General features: G+C 45.2%; 1 protein-coding gene and 1 pseudogene across 3 annotated transcripts in view; one reads left to right on the top strand and one right to left on the bottom strand.

The window, feature by feature from the left end:
- ZGPAT (zinc finger CCCH-type and G-patch domain containing) overlaps window positions 1-15727 on the bottom strand; it is a 29063-nt gene that overhangs the window by 8064 nt on the left and 5272 nt on the right. The window lies entirely within an intron of this gene.
- LOC100399194 (barrier to autointegration factor 1 pseudogene) lies at window positions 11210-11914 on the top strand (annotated as a pseudogene).

Below are 15727 nucleotides of genomic sequence, written 5' to 3'. Positions count from 1 at the left end.
CTTGACCTCAGGTGATCCTCCCACCTCAGCCTCCCAAAGTGCTAGGATTACAGATGTGAGCCACCTCGCCCAGCCTGAACTATCCAGTTTTCAAAAAAATTTATAAGTAGCATACAGGCAGAGTACAGGTAAACAGGAAAGCCTAATCCATATTTAGGGAAAGGAAAGCAATTGATAGAATCTGACTCTGAGTGGGCCCAAATGTTGAGTTTAGCAAAGACTTGAAAGCAGCTACTGTAAGTACGTTCAAATAATTAAAAGAAAAGATGATGACAATGAGTCAGGAAATAGGGAATCCTTTTTTTCTTTTTCTTTTCTTGAGACGTAGTCCCACTCTGTTGCCAGGCTGGAGTGCAGTGGCATGATCCTGGCTCACTGCAACCTCCACTTCCCGAGTTCAAGTGATTCTCATGCCTCAGCCTCCTGAGTAGCTGGGACTACAGGTATGAGCTACCATGCCCAGCTAACGTCTGTATTTTTAGTAGAGATGGAGTTTCACCATGTTGGCCAGGCTGGTCTCAAACTACTGACCTCAGGTGATCCATCCACCTTGGCCTCCCAAAGTGCGGGAATTACAAGTGTGAGCTACCACGCCCAACCTAGAAAATCTTTAAAAAGAAATTATATAAAAGAAATTAAATGGAGGCTGGGCGCAGTGGCTCATGCCTATAATCTCAGCACTTTGGGAGGCTGACATGGGTGGATCACCTGAGGTCAAGAGTTGAGACCAGCCTGACCAATATGGTAAAGTCCTGTCTCTACTAAAAATACAAAAATTAGCCAGGCATGGTGGCTTATGCCTGTAATACCAGCACTTTGGGAGGCTGAGTCGGGTGGATCACCTGAGGTCAGGAGTTCAAGACCAGCCTGACCAACATGGAGAAACCCTGTCTCTACTAAAAATACAAAATGAGCCAGGTGTGATGGCACATGCCTGTAATCCTAGCTACTTGGGAGGCTGACGCAAGAGAACTTCTTGAACCCAGGAGGTGGAGGTTGTAGTGAGCTGAGATCACACCACTGCACTCTAGCCTGGGCAAGAAGAGCAAAACTCCACCTCAAAAAGAAAAAGAAAATACAGGCCGGGCGTAGTGGCTCACGCCTATAATCCAAGCACTTTGGAGGCCAAGGCGGGCAGATTACCTGAGGTCAGGAGTTCAAGACCAGTCTGGACAACATGGTGAAACCCCATCTTTAAAAAAAAAAAAGTTAAATTAAATTAAAAAAAAAATACAAAAATTAGCCAGGTGTGGTGGCATGCACCTGTACTCTCAGCTACTTGGGAGGGTGAAACCGGAGAACTGCACCACTGCACTCCAGCCTGGGCAACAGGGCAAGATTCCGTCTCAAAAACAAACGAAAAGCCTTTTTGAAAAATGCATTAGATGTACTCAACAGCAGATTCGAGATGGCAGAAGAAACAAATTCAATAAAAACTATCCAGGCCAGGTGTGGTGGCTCACTCCTGTAATCCCAGCACTTTGGGAGGCCGAGGTGGCAGATCCCCTGAGGTCAGGAGTTTGACACCAGCCTGGCCAACATAGTGAAACCTGGTCTCTATTAAAAATACAAAAAATAGCTGGGAGCGGTGACAGGCTCCTGTAGTCCCAGCTACTCAGAAGGCTGAAGCAGGAGAATCACTTGAACTTGGGAGGCAGAGGTTACAGTGAGTTGAAATCACACCATTGCACTCCAGCCTCAGTGAAAAACTGAAACTCTGTCTTAAAAGAAAAAAAAATTATCCAATTTGAAGAATAAGGAGAAAAAAAGATTCAAAAAACAAACAGAACTTTAGAGACCTGCATGACAACATCAAGCACACCAACACACCTGCAGTGGGAGTCCCAGGAGGAGATCAAAGAAGGGAAGGAAAAAAACCTGATTAGATAATGAATAAAAATTCTCCAAATTTAAAACAAAACATTAATCTATAAATCTAAGAAGGCTTACTGAAGCCCAAGTACAATGCATGCCAGGAGATTCACACCTAGACACATCACAAACCACTCCAGGCCAAAGGCAGAGTAAGTCCTGAAAACAGCAAGAGAAAGAAAAAGATAATTCTTCAAGGACACGGGGAGAACAATTTGACAGATGACTTCCCATCAGAAACAATGGAGCCCAGAAGGCAGCATGATGACTTTTTTTTTTAAACGAGTCCCACTGTTACCCAGGCTGGACTGCAGTGGCGCAATCTCAGCTCTACACCCTCTGTCTCCTGGGTTCAAGGATTCTCCTGCCTCAGCCTCCTGAGTAGCTGGGACTACAGGTATGTGCCACCACACTCAGCTACTTTTTGTATTTTTAGTAGAGATGGGGTTTCACCATGTCGGCCAGGATGGTCTTAATCTCCTGACCTTACGATCCACCTGCCTCAGCCTCCCAAAGTGCTAGGATTACAGGTGTAAACCATCGCACCAGGCCCTTTTTCTTCTTTTTTGAGACAAGGTGTGCACCCACGCTGAAGTATAGCAGTGGGATCTCAGCTCAGTGCAGCCTTGACTTCCCAGAGATCCTCCCACTTTAGACCCCCAAATAGCTGGGACTACAGGCACATGCCATCGTGACAAGCTAATTTTTTTTTTTTGAGACGGAGTTTCGCTCTTGTTACCCAGGCTGGAGTGCAACGGCGCAATCTCAGCTCACCGCAACCTCCGCCTCCTGGGTTCAGGCAATTCTCCTGCCTCAGCCTCCTGAGTAGCTGGGATTATAGGCACGTTCCACCGTGCCCAGCTAATTTTTTGTACTTTTAGTAGAGACGGGGTTTCACCATGCTGATCAAGATAGTCTCAATCTCTTGACCTTGTGATCCACCCACCTCGGCCTCCCAAAGTGCTGGGATTACAGGCGTGAGCCACCAGCTAATTTTTTTTTTTAAACAGAGTCTCACTCTGTCACCCAGGCTGGAGTGCAGTGGTGCAATCTTGGCTCACTACAACCTCTGCCTCCTGGGTTCAAGCAATTCTCCTGCCTCAGCCTCCTGAGTAGCTGGGACTACAGGTTGTGTGTCACCACACCTGGTTAATTTTTGTAGTTTTAGTAGAGATGGGGTTTCACCATATTGACCAGGCTGGTCTTGAACTCCTGACCTCGTGATCCACCCGCCTCAGCCTCCCGAAGTGCTGGGATTACATGCGTGAGCCACAGTGCCCGGCCTCTAACCTCTTTGCCACTAGACATTTAAAGAACTCTCTTTCAAATCACTAGCTGACCACTAACCTAACAGAGCAGAAACCTCAACAAGCACTACTGACAGAATATAGTCTTTATAAAAAAGGTCAGGAAAGCAACTAAACAAATGAGAAACTACAATCCATAACAAACAGCTACCAGAAACCCTGCAGAGGATGGAGGATCTGATTTTCAAAATAACCACATTATAATCTTCAAATTGTGCAGTTTTCAACAAAAAATTACAAGGCATGCAAAGACACAAGAAAGTGTGGCCCATTCACAGGAAATAAAGAAATTAACAGGCTGGGTGCAGCGGCTCACACCTCTAATCTCACCACCTTGGGAGGCCAAGGCAGGATGATTGCTTGAGCCCAGGAGTTTCTGGGCAATGTAGCAAGACCCTATCTCTAAAACAGTAATAACAACACAACCAGCCAGGCATGGTGGCAAATGCTTGTAGTTTCAGCTACTCAGGAGGCTAAGGTGGGAGGATCACGTTAGTGTGCATGGTTGAGACTGCAGTGAGCTGGGGTTGTGCCACTGCACTACAGCCTGGGTGACAGAGACCTTGTCTCAAAAAGTAAAAAATAATATAAGGAAATTAACAGAAACTGTTCCTGAGGAAGATCAGACATTTGAATGACTAGACAAAAACTTTAAATCAATTATTTTAAACATACTTAAAAAAGAGGCTGGGCTCAGTGGCTCACATTTGTAATCCTAGCACTTTGGGAGGCCGAGATGGGCGGATCACCTAAGGTTAGTAGTTACAGAACAGCCTGACCAACGCGGTAAAATGTCGTATCTACTAAAAATACCAAAATTAGCTGGGTGTGGTGGCGCACGCCTATAATCCCAGCTACTTGGGAGGCTGAGGTAGGAGAATCGCTTGAACCTGGGAGCTAGGGGTTGCGGTGGGCCAAGACTGTGCCATTGCATGCCAACCTGGGTGACAAGAGCAAAACTGCATTTGAAATAAATAAACAAATAAAAATAAATTTAAAAAGAGGCCAGGCGCAGTGGCTCAAGCCTGTAATCCAGCACTTTGGGAGGCCGAGGCGGGTGGATCACGAGGTCAAGAGACCGAGACCATCCTGGCCAACATGGTGAAACCCCGCCTCTAAAAAAAAAAAAAAAAGAAAGAAAGAAAGAAAGATGCTAAATAGGAATTTTGGAGCTAAAAAGTACAATAATTGTAGTGAAAATTTCACCGGAAGTTTCAATAGCAGATTTGAGCAGGAAAAAAGAAAGGAACAGTGAACTTGAAGACAGGTCAGCTGAATTTATCGAAAATGAGGAGTAGAAAGAAAAACAACAAAGAAAAATGCCCAGAGCCCAAGGCCCTGCCCTAAATCATGAACAAACCAATGTATGCACGATGGGAGTTCCAGAAGCGGCAAACAGAGAGAAGCAAAACTTGTATTTCAAAATGTAAAGAATAGTAGCTGAAACTTTTCAAATTTAATGAAAGGCATGAATCTACACATCCAAGAAGTCCAATGAACTCCAAGTAAATTCAGAAATCCACATTGAGATATACTATAATCAAACTGCTGAAATCCAAAGACAGAGAATCTCCTAAAACAGCAAGAAAGAAGTGACTAGTTAATGTGCAAATGTTCCTCAATGAGATTAACAGCCAATTTCTCATCAGAAACTACTGGACCAGAAGGCAGTGAGATGACATTTTTAGTCTTGAAAGGCAGCCAGGCACCGTGGTTCAAACCTGTAATCTCAGCACCTTGGGAGGCCGAGGAGAGATGATTGCTTGAGCTCAGGAGTTCAAGACTAGCCTGGGAAACAGTGAGACCTTGTCTCTATTTTTTAAAAAACTTGTGTGGGGCAGGGGAAATGGTGGCTCGTGCCTGTAATCCCAGCACTTTGGGAGGCCAAGGGTGGATTGCCTGAGGTCAGGAATTAGAGACCAGCCTGACCAACATGTTGAGACTAAAATACAAAAATGACCAGGTGTGGTGGCGCGTATCTGTAATCCCAGCTACTGGGAAGGCTGAGGTGGAAGGATCACTTGAACCCAGGAGGCAGAGGCTGCAGTGAGGCAAGACTTCCACTGTACTCTATGCTGGGTGACAGAGCAAAAAAGAAAGAAAGAAAGAAAATTTTGTTTTTGGAAAATTTACAAATATTCAGAAATAAAGACACTCTTGAATAACCGATGAGTCCAACAAAACAACAAAGGGAAGATTAGGATATTTCAAGATAAATGAAAACAAAAATACAACATATCAGGACAGCCAGGTGGCAGGGTGCAGGGGCCTACACCCATAATCTCGGCACCTTGGGTGGCCGAGGCAGTATGACTGCTTGAAGTCAGAAGTTTGAGACCAGCCTGGGCAACAAAGTGAAACCCTGTCTCTGCAAAAACTTTTTGTTTTTTTGAGATGGAGTTTAGCTCCTGTAGCCCAGGCTGGAGTGCAGTGGCATAATCTTGGCTCATTGCAACCTCTGCCTCCTGGGCTCAAGTGATTCTCCTGCCTCAGCCTCCTGAGTAGCTGGGATTACAGGTGCCTGCCACCATGCCCAGCTATTTTTGTATTTTTGGTAGAGATGGGGTTTCACCATGTTGGCCAGGCTGGTCTCAAACTCCTGACCTCAGATGATCCACTCACCCAGGCCTCCCAATGTACTGGGATTACAGGCGTGAGCTACCATGCTGCTTTTTGCTCTTGTCATCCAGCCTGGAGTGCAGCTACAATATCTCAGTTCACTGCAACCTCTGCCTCGTGGGTTGAAGCGATTTTCCTGCCTCAGCCTCCTGAGTAGCTGGGATTACAAGTGTGCACCACCACGCTTGGCTAATTTTTGTATTTTTAGTAGAGATGGGTTTCGCCATGTTGGTCAGGCTGGTGTTGAACTCCTGACCTCAGGTGATCTGCCTGCCTTGGCCTCCCAAAGTGCTGGGATTGCAGGTGTGAGCCACAGTGCCCAGTCTCTGCAAAACTCATTAAAGGAATTAGCTGGGTGCAATGGTATACACCTGTAGTCCCAGCTACTTGGGAGGCTAAGGCAAGAGGACTGATTGAGTCCAGGAGTTCAAGACTACAGTGAGTTATGATCATACCACTAATCTCCAATCTGGGCAACAGAGTGAGACTGTGTCTCAAACAACAACAAAAAACAATCTAACTGAATGCAGTGAAAGCCTTGTTTAGAGGGAAGTTTGCAGCTGTGAATGCTTACATTAACAAAGAAACATCTTGGCTGGGAAACATCTACTCAGGAGGCTGAGTCGGGAGAATCGCCTGGATCTGGGAGGCGGAGGCTACAGTCAGCCGAGATGGTGTCACTGCACTCCAGTCTGGGTGAAAGAGGGGGACTCCGTCAAAAAAAAGAAAGAAACATCTAAAATCAATAACTTAACTATATAACCTTGAAGAACTAGGGGGGGAAAAAAGAGCAAATTAAACCCAGAACGAGCAGAAAAAAAGGAAACAAAGGTTAAAATGGAAATAAATGAAACAGAATAGGAAAACAATAGAGACCAGCAACAAAAAAGATCAAAAAAACTGACAAATCCTGAGCGAAACTGACTGAGAAGAAAAGACAGGCTGGGCGTGGTGGCTCACGCCTGTAATCCCAGCACTTTGGGTGGCTCACCTGAGGTCAGGAGTTTGAGATAACCTGGCCAACTTGGAGAAACCATGTCTCTACTAAAAATACAAAAACTAGCCAGGTGTGATGGCACACGCCTCTAATACCAGTTGCTCAGGAGGCTAAGGCAGAACTGCTTGAACCTGGAAGGCGGAGGTTGTAGTGAGCCAAGATTGTGCCACTGCACTCCAGCCTGGGTGACAGAGCGAGACCGTCTCCAAGAAAAAAATAAATTGAAATAAACTGACTCAAGAAGAAACAGAAAATCTAAATAGATCCATAACAAAGAACCAGCAATCAAAAAACTTCCAACAAAAGAAAAGTCCAGGAACTTTCACTGCAGTTATTATACTTTTCAGCTTCCAAAGAGAAAGTCAATTTCAATAAAGACATTGAATCAGCCAGGTATGGTGGCTCACGCCTGTAATCCCAGCACTTTGGAGGCTGAGGGAGGCAAACCACCTAAGGTCAGGAGTTCGAGACCAGCCTAGCCAACATGGAGAAACCCCATCTCTACCAAAAATACAAAAAATTAGCCAGCCGTGGTGGCACGCACCTATAATCATAACTACTTGAGAGGCTGAGGCAAGAGAATCACTTGAACCTGGGAGGTGGAGACTGCAGTGAGCCGAGACTATGCCATTGCACTCCAGCAGCCTGGGCAACAAGAGCAAAACTCCGTCTCAAAAAAAAAAGAAAAAAGAAAATTGAATTTGTTGTCAATATACTTCCCACAAAAAAAGTCCATATATATATATATATATATGATTGTATACATCACTTCACTATTGAAGTCTATCAAACATTTTAAGAAGAATTAACCAGTCCCTTCTTACCTCTTCCCACAATATAGAAAATACTTTTTTTTTTTTTTTTTGAGATGGAGTTTCGCTCTTGTTACCCAGGCTGGAGTACAATGGTGCGATCTCGGCTCACCGCAACCTCCGTCTCCTGGGTTCAGGCAATTCTCCTGCCTCAGCCTCCCGAGTAGCTGGGATTACAGGCACGTGCCACCATGCCCAGCTAATTTTTTGTACTTTTAGTAGAGACGGGGTTTCACCATGTTGACCAGGATGGTCTCGATCTCTTGACCTTGTGATCCACCCGCCTCGGCCTCCCAAAGTGCTGGGATTACAGGCTTGAGCCACCGCGCCCGGCTAGAAAATACTTTCTAACTCATTCTATGAGGTATTATGCTGACATCAAAGCTATACAAAGACATGAAAGGAAAACTACAGACCAATATCCCTTATGAATACAGATGCAAATATCCTCAACAAAACTGTAGCAAATTGAATCTGCAACGTTATTACATAATAAGGTCTTAAAATTTTAACTATTAAAAAGATAAGGTAAGGTGGTGGCTCATACCTATAATCCCAGTGCTTTGGGAGGCTGAGGCAGGAGGATCACTTTAGCCCAGAAGTTTGAGACCAGCTTGGGCAACAGAGTGAAATCTCATCTCTACAAAAATAACAATAATAAAAAAAAAGATGGCCAGGATCAGTGGCTCATGCCTGTAATCTCAGCACGTTGGGAGGCTGGGTAGAAGGATCACCTGTGGTCAGGAGTTCCAGATCAGCCTGGCCAACATGTGAAACACTGTCTCTATTAAACATAGAATAAAATTAGTCAGGTGTGGTGGCGCACGCCTGTAATCCCAGCTACATGGGAGGCTGAGGCAGGAGAATCATTTGAACCTGGGAGACAGAGGTTGCAGTGAGCTGAGTTTGCACCACTTAACTATAGCCCCCCCCCCCGCCCCCCCCTCCCCGTCTCAATAATAATAATAATAGTAAGCAGCAGCCAGGTGTGGTGGCTCATGCCTGTAATCCCCGCATTTTGGGAGACCCAGGTGGGTGGATCATCTGAGGTCAAGAGTTTGACATCAGCCTGACCAACATGGTGAAACCCTGTTTCTACTAAAAATACAAAAATCAGCCAAATGTGGTGGCAGGTACCTGTGATCTCAGCTACTTGGGAGACTGAGGCAGGAGAATCACTTGAACCTGAGAGGCAGAAGTTGTGGTAAGCTGAGACTGGGCCACTGCACTCCAGCCTGGGCAGAGTTTGAGACAGTCTTACTCTGCTGCCCAGGTTGGAGTGCAATGGCATGATCTCGGCTCACTGCAACCTCCTCCTCCCAGGTTCAAGCGATTCTCCTGCCTTATCAGCCTCCTGTGTAGCTGGGATCACAGGTGTGTACCATCTTCAACTTTTTTTTTTTTTTTAATTTTTAGTAGAGACAGGGTTTCACCATGTTGGCCAGGCTGGTCTCAAACTCCTGACCTCAAGTGATGCACCCACTTCAGTCTACCACAGTGCTGGGATTACAGGCGTGAGCCACTGTGCCTAGCCAGAAGGCTTAATTCTGTTAAACGAAATATGCCCCAAACTGATCTGCACATTCCATGTAGTCCATATCAAAATTCAAACTGTCTTTATGCAGTACTGGTCAAGCTGATCCTAAAATTCTTACGAAATTGCAAAGGATGTGGGAATACAATCTTGAAAAAGAGGAGCAAATGGTAAAAAACTACTACTTCCTGAGTTTAAAACTTGTTACAAAGCTATAATAATTAAAGCCGTGTGGGACTGGCATAAGACATATACACGAATGGAAAAGAGGAGAGAGCTCAGAAATAAACCCTTATATATATTATCAACTGATTTTGGGTAAGTGTGTCAAGACCATTCAGTGGAAAAATAGCAGCCTTTTCAACAAATGGTTCTGGGAAAACTGGGAATCCATATGCAAAAGGATGAAGTGGACCCTTGCCTAATACCATAGGCAAAAATTAACTCAAAATGGATCAAATACCTAAATTTAACAGCTAAAACTACAAAAACCTTAGGAAAAAAACATAGGTGAAAATCCTCGTAGCTTTGGATGAGACAATGGTTTCTTAAATCTCACAACAAAAACACAGGCAATAAAGAATAAATTGAACTGCATCAAAATTAAAAACGTTTGTGCATCAAAGGGCACTATATCTACTGAAAAGACAACTCAAAGAATGGGAACAGGTATCTGCAAATTACGTACTTCATAAGGGACGAATACCCAGAATATAGAAAGAAATCTTACAGCTCAGCAACTAAAAATCCAAATTAAAAATGGGCAGCCGCGAGTACACCTTTAATTCCAGCACTTTGTGAGGCCCAGGTGGGCAGATCAGGAGGTCAGGAGATCAAGACCAGCCTAGCTAACACAGTGAAACCCCGTCTCTACTAAAAATACGAAAAATTAGCTACATAAGCACATTCATCTATATCTTTTTAGAACGAAAAAGAAAAAAAATAAAAATACAAAAAAATTAGCTGGGTGCGGTGGCATGCGCCTGTAGTCCCAGCTACTCTGGAGGCTGAGGCAGGAGAATCACTTGAACCCAGGAGGAGGAGGCTGCAGTGAGCTGAGATCACACCACTGCACTCCAGCCTGGGTGACAGAGTGAGACTCCATCTCAAAAAACAAAAACAAAAACAAATGGGCAAAGGATATGAATAGATATTTCTCCAAAGACACCCAAACAGCCAATAAGCCCACAAAAAGATGCTTGGCATCATTAGTCATTAGAGAAACACAAATCAAAACCACAGTGAGATAATACACACTCATTAGGATGACAATTATTCTGAAAAAGGGAAATAAGCATGGGCCGGGACACGGAGAAACTGGAAAGGGTGTGTTGCCCGTAAGATGGTTTAGCTGCGTATGAGAAACGGTTTGGCAACAGCGACCTAACAATTCTACTCCTATGTATATACCTCAACGAAATGAAAACAGGGACTCAGACAGCAGTGCACCTTGCTCACAGCGGCGGGACTCAGACAGCAGTGCACCTGTGCTCACAGCGGCGGGACTCAGACAGCAGTGCACCTGTGCTCACAGCGGCGGGACTCAGACAGCAGTGCACCTGTGTTCACAGTGGCGGGACTGACAGCAGTGTACCTTGCTCACAGCGGCGGTATTCACTGTCACTGACAGGCAAACACAATCCAAGCGCCCATCTAACGATGAACAGACAAAACACAGTCTGTCCACGGCCTGTAAGATGAGCGCAGTGGCTCATGCCTGTCATCCCAACACTTTGGGAGACCGAGGTAGGTGGAACACCTGAGGTCAGTAGTTCGAGACCAGACTGGCCAACGTGGTGAAACTCCACCTCTACTAAAAATACCAAAATAATTAGCTGGGTGTGGTGGCGGGCGCCTATAGTCTCAGCTACTCGGGAGGCTGAGGCAGAAGAATCACTTGAAACTGGGAGGCGGAGGCTGCAATGAGTCAAGCCACACCACTGCACTCCAGCCTGGCAATAGAGCAAGACTCCGTCTTAAAAAAAAAAAAAAAAAAAAAAAAAAAAAAGAAATTCTGATACAGACATGCTGTAACATAAGCCTTCAAAACATTGTAAATTGAAATAAAGGGAGGAACCGTTACGGGAACTGAAGCTGCCGATTAAGCCTGATCAAGATGACAACCTCCCAAAAGCACCGAGACTTCGTGGCAGAGCCCATGGGGGAAAAGCCAGTGGGGAGCCTGGCCGGGATTGGTGAAGTCCTGGGCAAGAAGCTGGAGGAAAGGGGCTTTGACAAGGCCTATGTTGTCCTTGGCCAGTTTTTGGTGCTAAAGAAAGATGAAGACCTCTTCCGGGAATGGCTGAAGGACACTTGTGGTGCCAATGCCAAGCAGTCCCGGGACTGCTTTGGATGCCTTCGAGAGTGGTGTGATGCCTTCTTGTGATACTCTCTGGGAAGCTCTCAATCCCCAGCCCTCATCCAGAGTTTGCAGCCGATTAGGGACTCCTCCCCTGTCCGCTACAGAGGAAAAGATTGCTATTGTCGTACTCACCTCCGATGTACTCCAGGGTCTTTGGGAGTTTCCTCCCCTAACCATTTCAACTTTTTTGGATTCTCGCTCTTGCATGCCTCCCTCTTCCTTTTTCCCTTGCCAGTTCCCTGATGACAGTTACTGGCTTTCCTGAATGGATTCCTGGCCCTATCCCTCACCCCCACCCTCACTTTCAGTCCGTTTGATACCATTTGGCCCCTTTTTTGGCAGAACAGTCACTGTCGTTGTAAAGTTTTTTAGATCAATAAAGTCAGTGGCTTTCAAAAAAAAAAAAAAAAATTGAAATAAAGGTCAAATATTACATGATTCCATGTGTATGACGTATCCAGAAAAGGCAAAGTTGGAGACAGAAGGCAGAAGAGAGGTCACCAGAGGCTGAGGGGAAAGCAACAGGGGGAGGTCATGGGTTCTGGAAATAGATGGTGGTGACAGGTATACAACATTGTGAAATGTACTTAATGCTATAGAATAGCTTTTTTTTTTTTTTGAGACAAGAGTCTTGCTCTTATCGCCCAGGCTGGAGTGCAATGGCGAGATCTCAGCTCACTGCAACCTCCGCCTCCTGGGTTCAAGCAATTCTCTTGCCTCAGCCTCCCAAGTAGCTGGGATTACAGGCACCTGCCGCCAAGCCCAGATAATTGTATTTTTAGTAGAAACAGGGTTTTGCCATGTTGGCTAGGATGGTCTCAAACTCCTGACCTCATGATCTGCCCACCCCAGCCTCCCAAAGTGCTGAAATTACAGGTGTAAGCTACCACACCTGGCCCCCTTTTTTTTCTGAGACTGAGTCTCGCTCTGTCGCCAGATTGGAGTACGATCTCAGCTCACTGCAACCTGTCTCTTGGGTACAGGTGATTCTCCTGCCTCAGCCTCCCGAGTAGCTGGGACTACAGGCAAGAGCCACCACACCCAGCTAATTTTGTATTTTTTTTTAGTAGAGACGGGGGTTTCACAGTGTTGGCAAGGATGTTCTTGATCTCCTGATCAGGCTGCCTCAGCCTCCCAAAGTGCTGGGATTACAGGTGTGAGCCACCGCACCCGGCTTTTTTTTTTTTGAGATGGAGTCTCACTCTGATGCCCAAGCTGGGGTGCAGAGGCATGATCCTGGCCCACTGCAACCTTCGCCTCCTGCCTCATCCTCCCAAGTAGTTGGGATTATAGGGGCGTACCACCACACCCAGCTAGCTTTTTTGTATTTTTAGAGGCAGGGTTTCACCATGTTGGCCAGGCTAGTCTGGAACTCCTGACCTCAGATGATCTGCCTGCCTTGGCCTCCCAAAGTCCTGGAATTACAGGTGTGTGCCACCCCACCCAGGCCAGAATAGCATATTTTAAAACGGTTAAAATAATAAATTTTGTTATATATATTTTAACACAATCTTAAAAAAATGTAATTTAGAAAAAACCATCAACTTGTCAACTTCATATGGGTAAATTATAGGGCATGTGAATTGTATCTCAATACATGTGTTAAAAAATTAAAAACATAGAAATGAAGGACAAGGTAAAGTCTAGAGAAAAAGTAACAAATACTAAAGATAGGTGAGGAGGAAGTCATGTGAGTAACATCCTGCAACCTGTAATTCGAGAAAACTGCTCAAATAAAAAATATTTAAAACTATCTATTGAAAGGCCATCCCATGATTCTAAGAATGTCAACTTAGAATGACCAACAGCAAGCATACTATAATAAAATTACAGAACTCTGAGAAAAAAAACTCCCTCAGGTATAGGCAAAAATAAAATGTGGTTTACAAGGGAAATAAAATTACCTACTAGACAATCATGTTATGTCAGAAAAAAAATGGATTAATGTATTTAAAATATTTAAGGAGAATGGGCATGATCCTAGCACTTTGGGAGGCTGAGGCAGGCGGATCACTTGAGGTTAGGATTTCAAGAATGGGCTGGCCAACATGGTGAAACCCTGTACCCACAAAAAATGTAAAAACTTAGCCAGGAGTAGTGGTGGATGCCTGTAATCTCAGCTACTCGGGAGGATGATGCGGAGAATCCCGTGAACCCTGGAGGCGGAGGTTGCAGTGAGCCGAGACTGTGCCACTGCACTCCGGCCTGGGCAATGGAACAAGACTCTCTCAAAAAAAAAAAAAAAAAAAAAAAAAAGTAAGGAAGCCAAGTGCAGTGGCTCACACCTGTAATTTCAGCACTTTAGGAGGCCAAGGAGGGTGGATTGCTTGAGCCCAGGAGTTTGAGACCAGCCTAGCAACATGATGAAGTCCCGTTTCTACAAAAAATATAAAAATTAGCCATGTGTGGTGGCGCACACCTGCAATCCCAGCTATGATTGCTTGGGCCTGGGAGGTTGAGATCCCAACACTGCACTCCAGCTAGGGTGACAAGTGAGACTCTTTCTCCAAAAAATAAATAAAATATTTAAGGAAAGTAATGTGAATAAGGGTTTTACATCCAATAAAATTGGCCATCAAATAGAAAGGAACAAGCAAAGTCCCTCAACATGCCAGCTCTCCAGGAACAGTGTTCCTGTGGTCCTGACCTGGGGCACACACTAGAGAAGGAAACTTAAGACAAGCACGATGAGAAAGACAGCAGATGCCACGGACGGCAGGCACCACACACAGCCCCTTGTGGGTGCGGGACTGGGAGTAAAGGGGGATTTTGTCATGTCATCTAACACAGTCATAAAAATCAGTGCAGAGACGGTGAGTCATATGTGTAAAAACTTTTTTGTTTTTTTTTTTTTTGAGCCAGGGCTTTGCTCTGCCGTGCACGCTGGAGTGTGCGGTGGCAAGATCATGGCTCACTGCAGCTTCAAGCCATCTTCCCCACAGCTTCCTGAGGGGTGATGATACCACCATACAAGGCTAATGTTTAAAAAATTTTTAGTGGAGATGAGGTCTTGCTGTGTTGCCCAGTCTGGTCTTGAACTCCTGGTTTCAAGTGATCCCCCTCCTTGGCCTCCCAAAGTGCTGGGATTACAGGAGTGAGCCACCATGCCTGGCCCATATTTCACTTTAATTTCATTTTTTTTGAGACGGAGTCTCGCTCTGCCCCCTGAGTTCATGCAGTTCTCCTGACTCAGCCTCCTGAGTTCATGCAATGGATCAAAAGGCCTGGCCTTCTCAGTGAGAAGGTGAGAACAGGAAGCACGCAGGTGCCGGATGATGCAGGAGCCATCAGTTAGGAATGAGCAGGGCTGAACGTGTTTACTGCACAGTACTCTCAGATGACAGACCATCAAAACACTAGGAGGTGATGATCACAGAAGTCAGGATGGTAACGATTTTTAGGGGAAGGAGGCGGCTGTTTTGGGGTTGATGCAAGGAGGAGCTTCTGGGGTAGTTGTTAAAGTTGTTGTTTTGATTGAGTGGTGACAGCCAGGGTCTTAATCTTACAATTCCCTAGCTGGCTGTGTGGTGCATGCCTGTAGTCCCAGCTTTCAGGATGCCGAGGCAGGAAGGTCCCATGAGCTGATGTTGAAGCGGCAGAGCACTATGACCATGCCAGTGCACTCCAACCTGGGTGGCAGAGCCAGATCTGTGTCTCAAAAACAATTCCCTGCACCCCACGTTCATTTCCCACGTCTGAATTTACCTTAAAATAACAAGGTAAAAAAAAATGGACTGTGTACTTACTTACTCCCCATTAGGAACTCTTCTAAATGCTTTGCACATATTAATGTACTCCTTCCTCCCAGTAACTGTGAGATGTGGTTCTCATTTTGATTATACAAATGAGGAGACCAAGATAGAAACTAAGTTATAACAAATGCATGAAATTTGAAAGTCAGATTTGTGGGTGAGCAAAGAGAGGACGGGGGGCTCAGCACCATTGTACAGAAACCAGAGAGAGGACGGGGGACTGGGCACCGTCGTACAGAAACCAAAAGTGTGCCTGCACTCTCTACACCAGCCACATACTAGGGAAACCCACTGAGTGCAAGAGAAGGCATGTGTAGGATGTTCACTGCCCAACGATGGCAACAAATAAAAGCTGGAAACCACCTGAAAGGGACAAAATAAATAAAATGTAGCATAGTCATGAGGGGAAATGATACTGCAGTTAAAATGAACCAAACAGTTCTATAAATATCAAATGGATGTCTCTAAAAAG

This window comes from Callithrix jacchus, chromosome 5 (genome assembly GCF_049354715.1).
Source record: "Callithrix jacchus isolate 240 chromosome 5, calJac240_pri, whole genome shotgun sequence".
Classification (NCBI taxonomy): Eukaryota; Metazoa; Chordata; class Mammalia; order Primates; family Cebidae; genus Callithrix; species Callithrix jacchus.
Note: the sequence above shows the minus strand (reverse complement) of the source record. Positions and strands in the feature narration are given on the sequence as shown.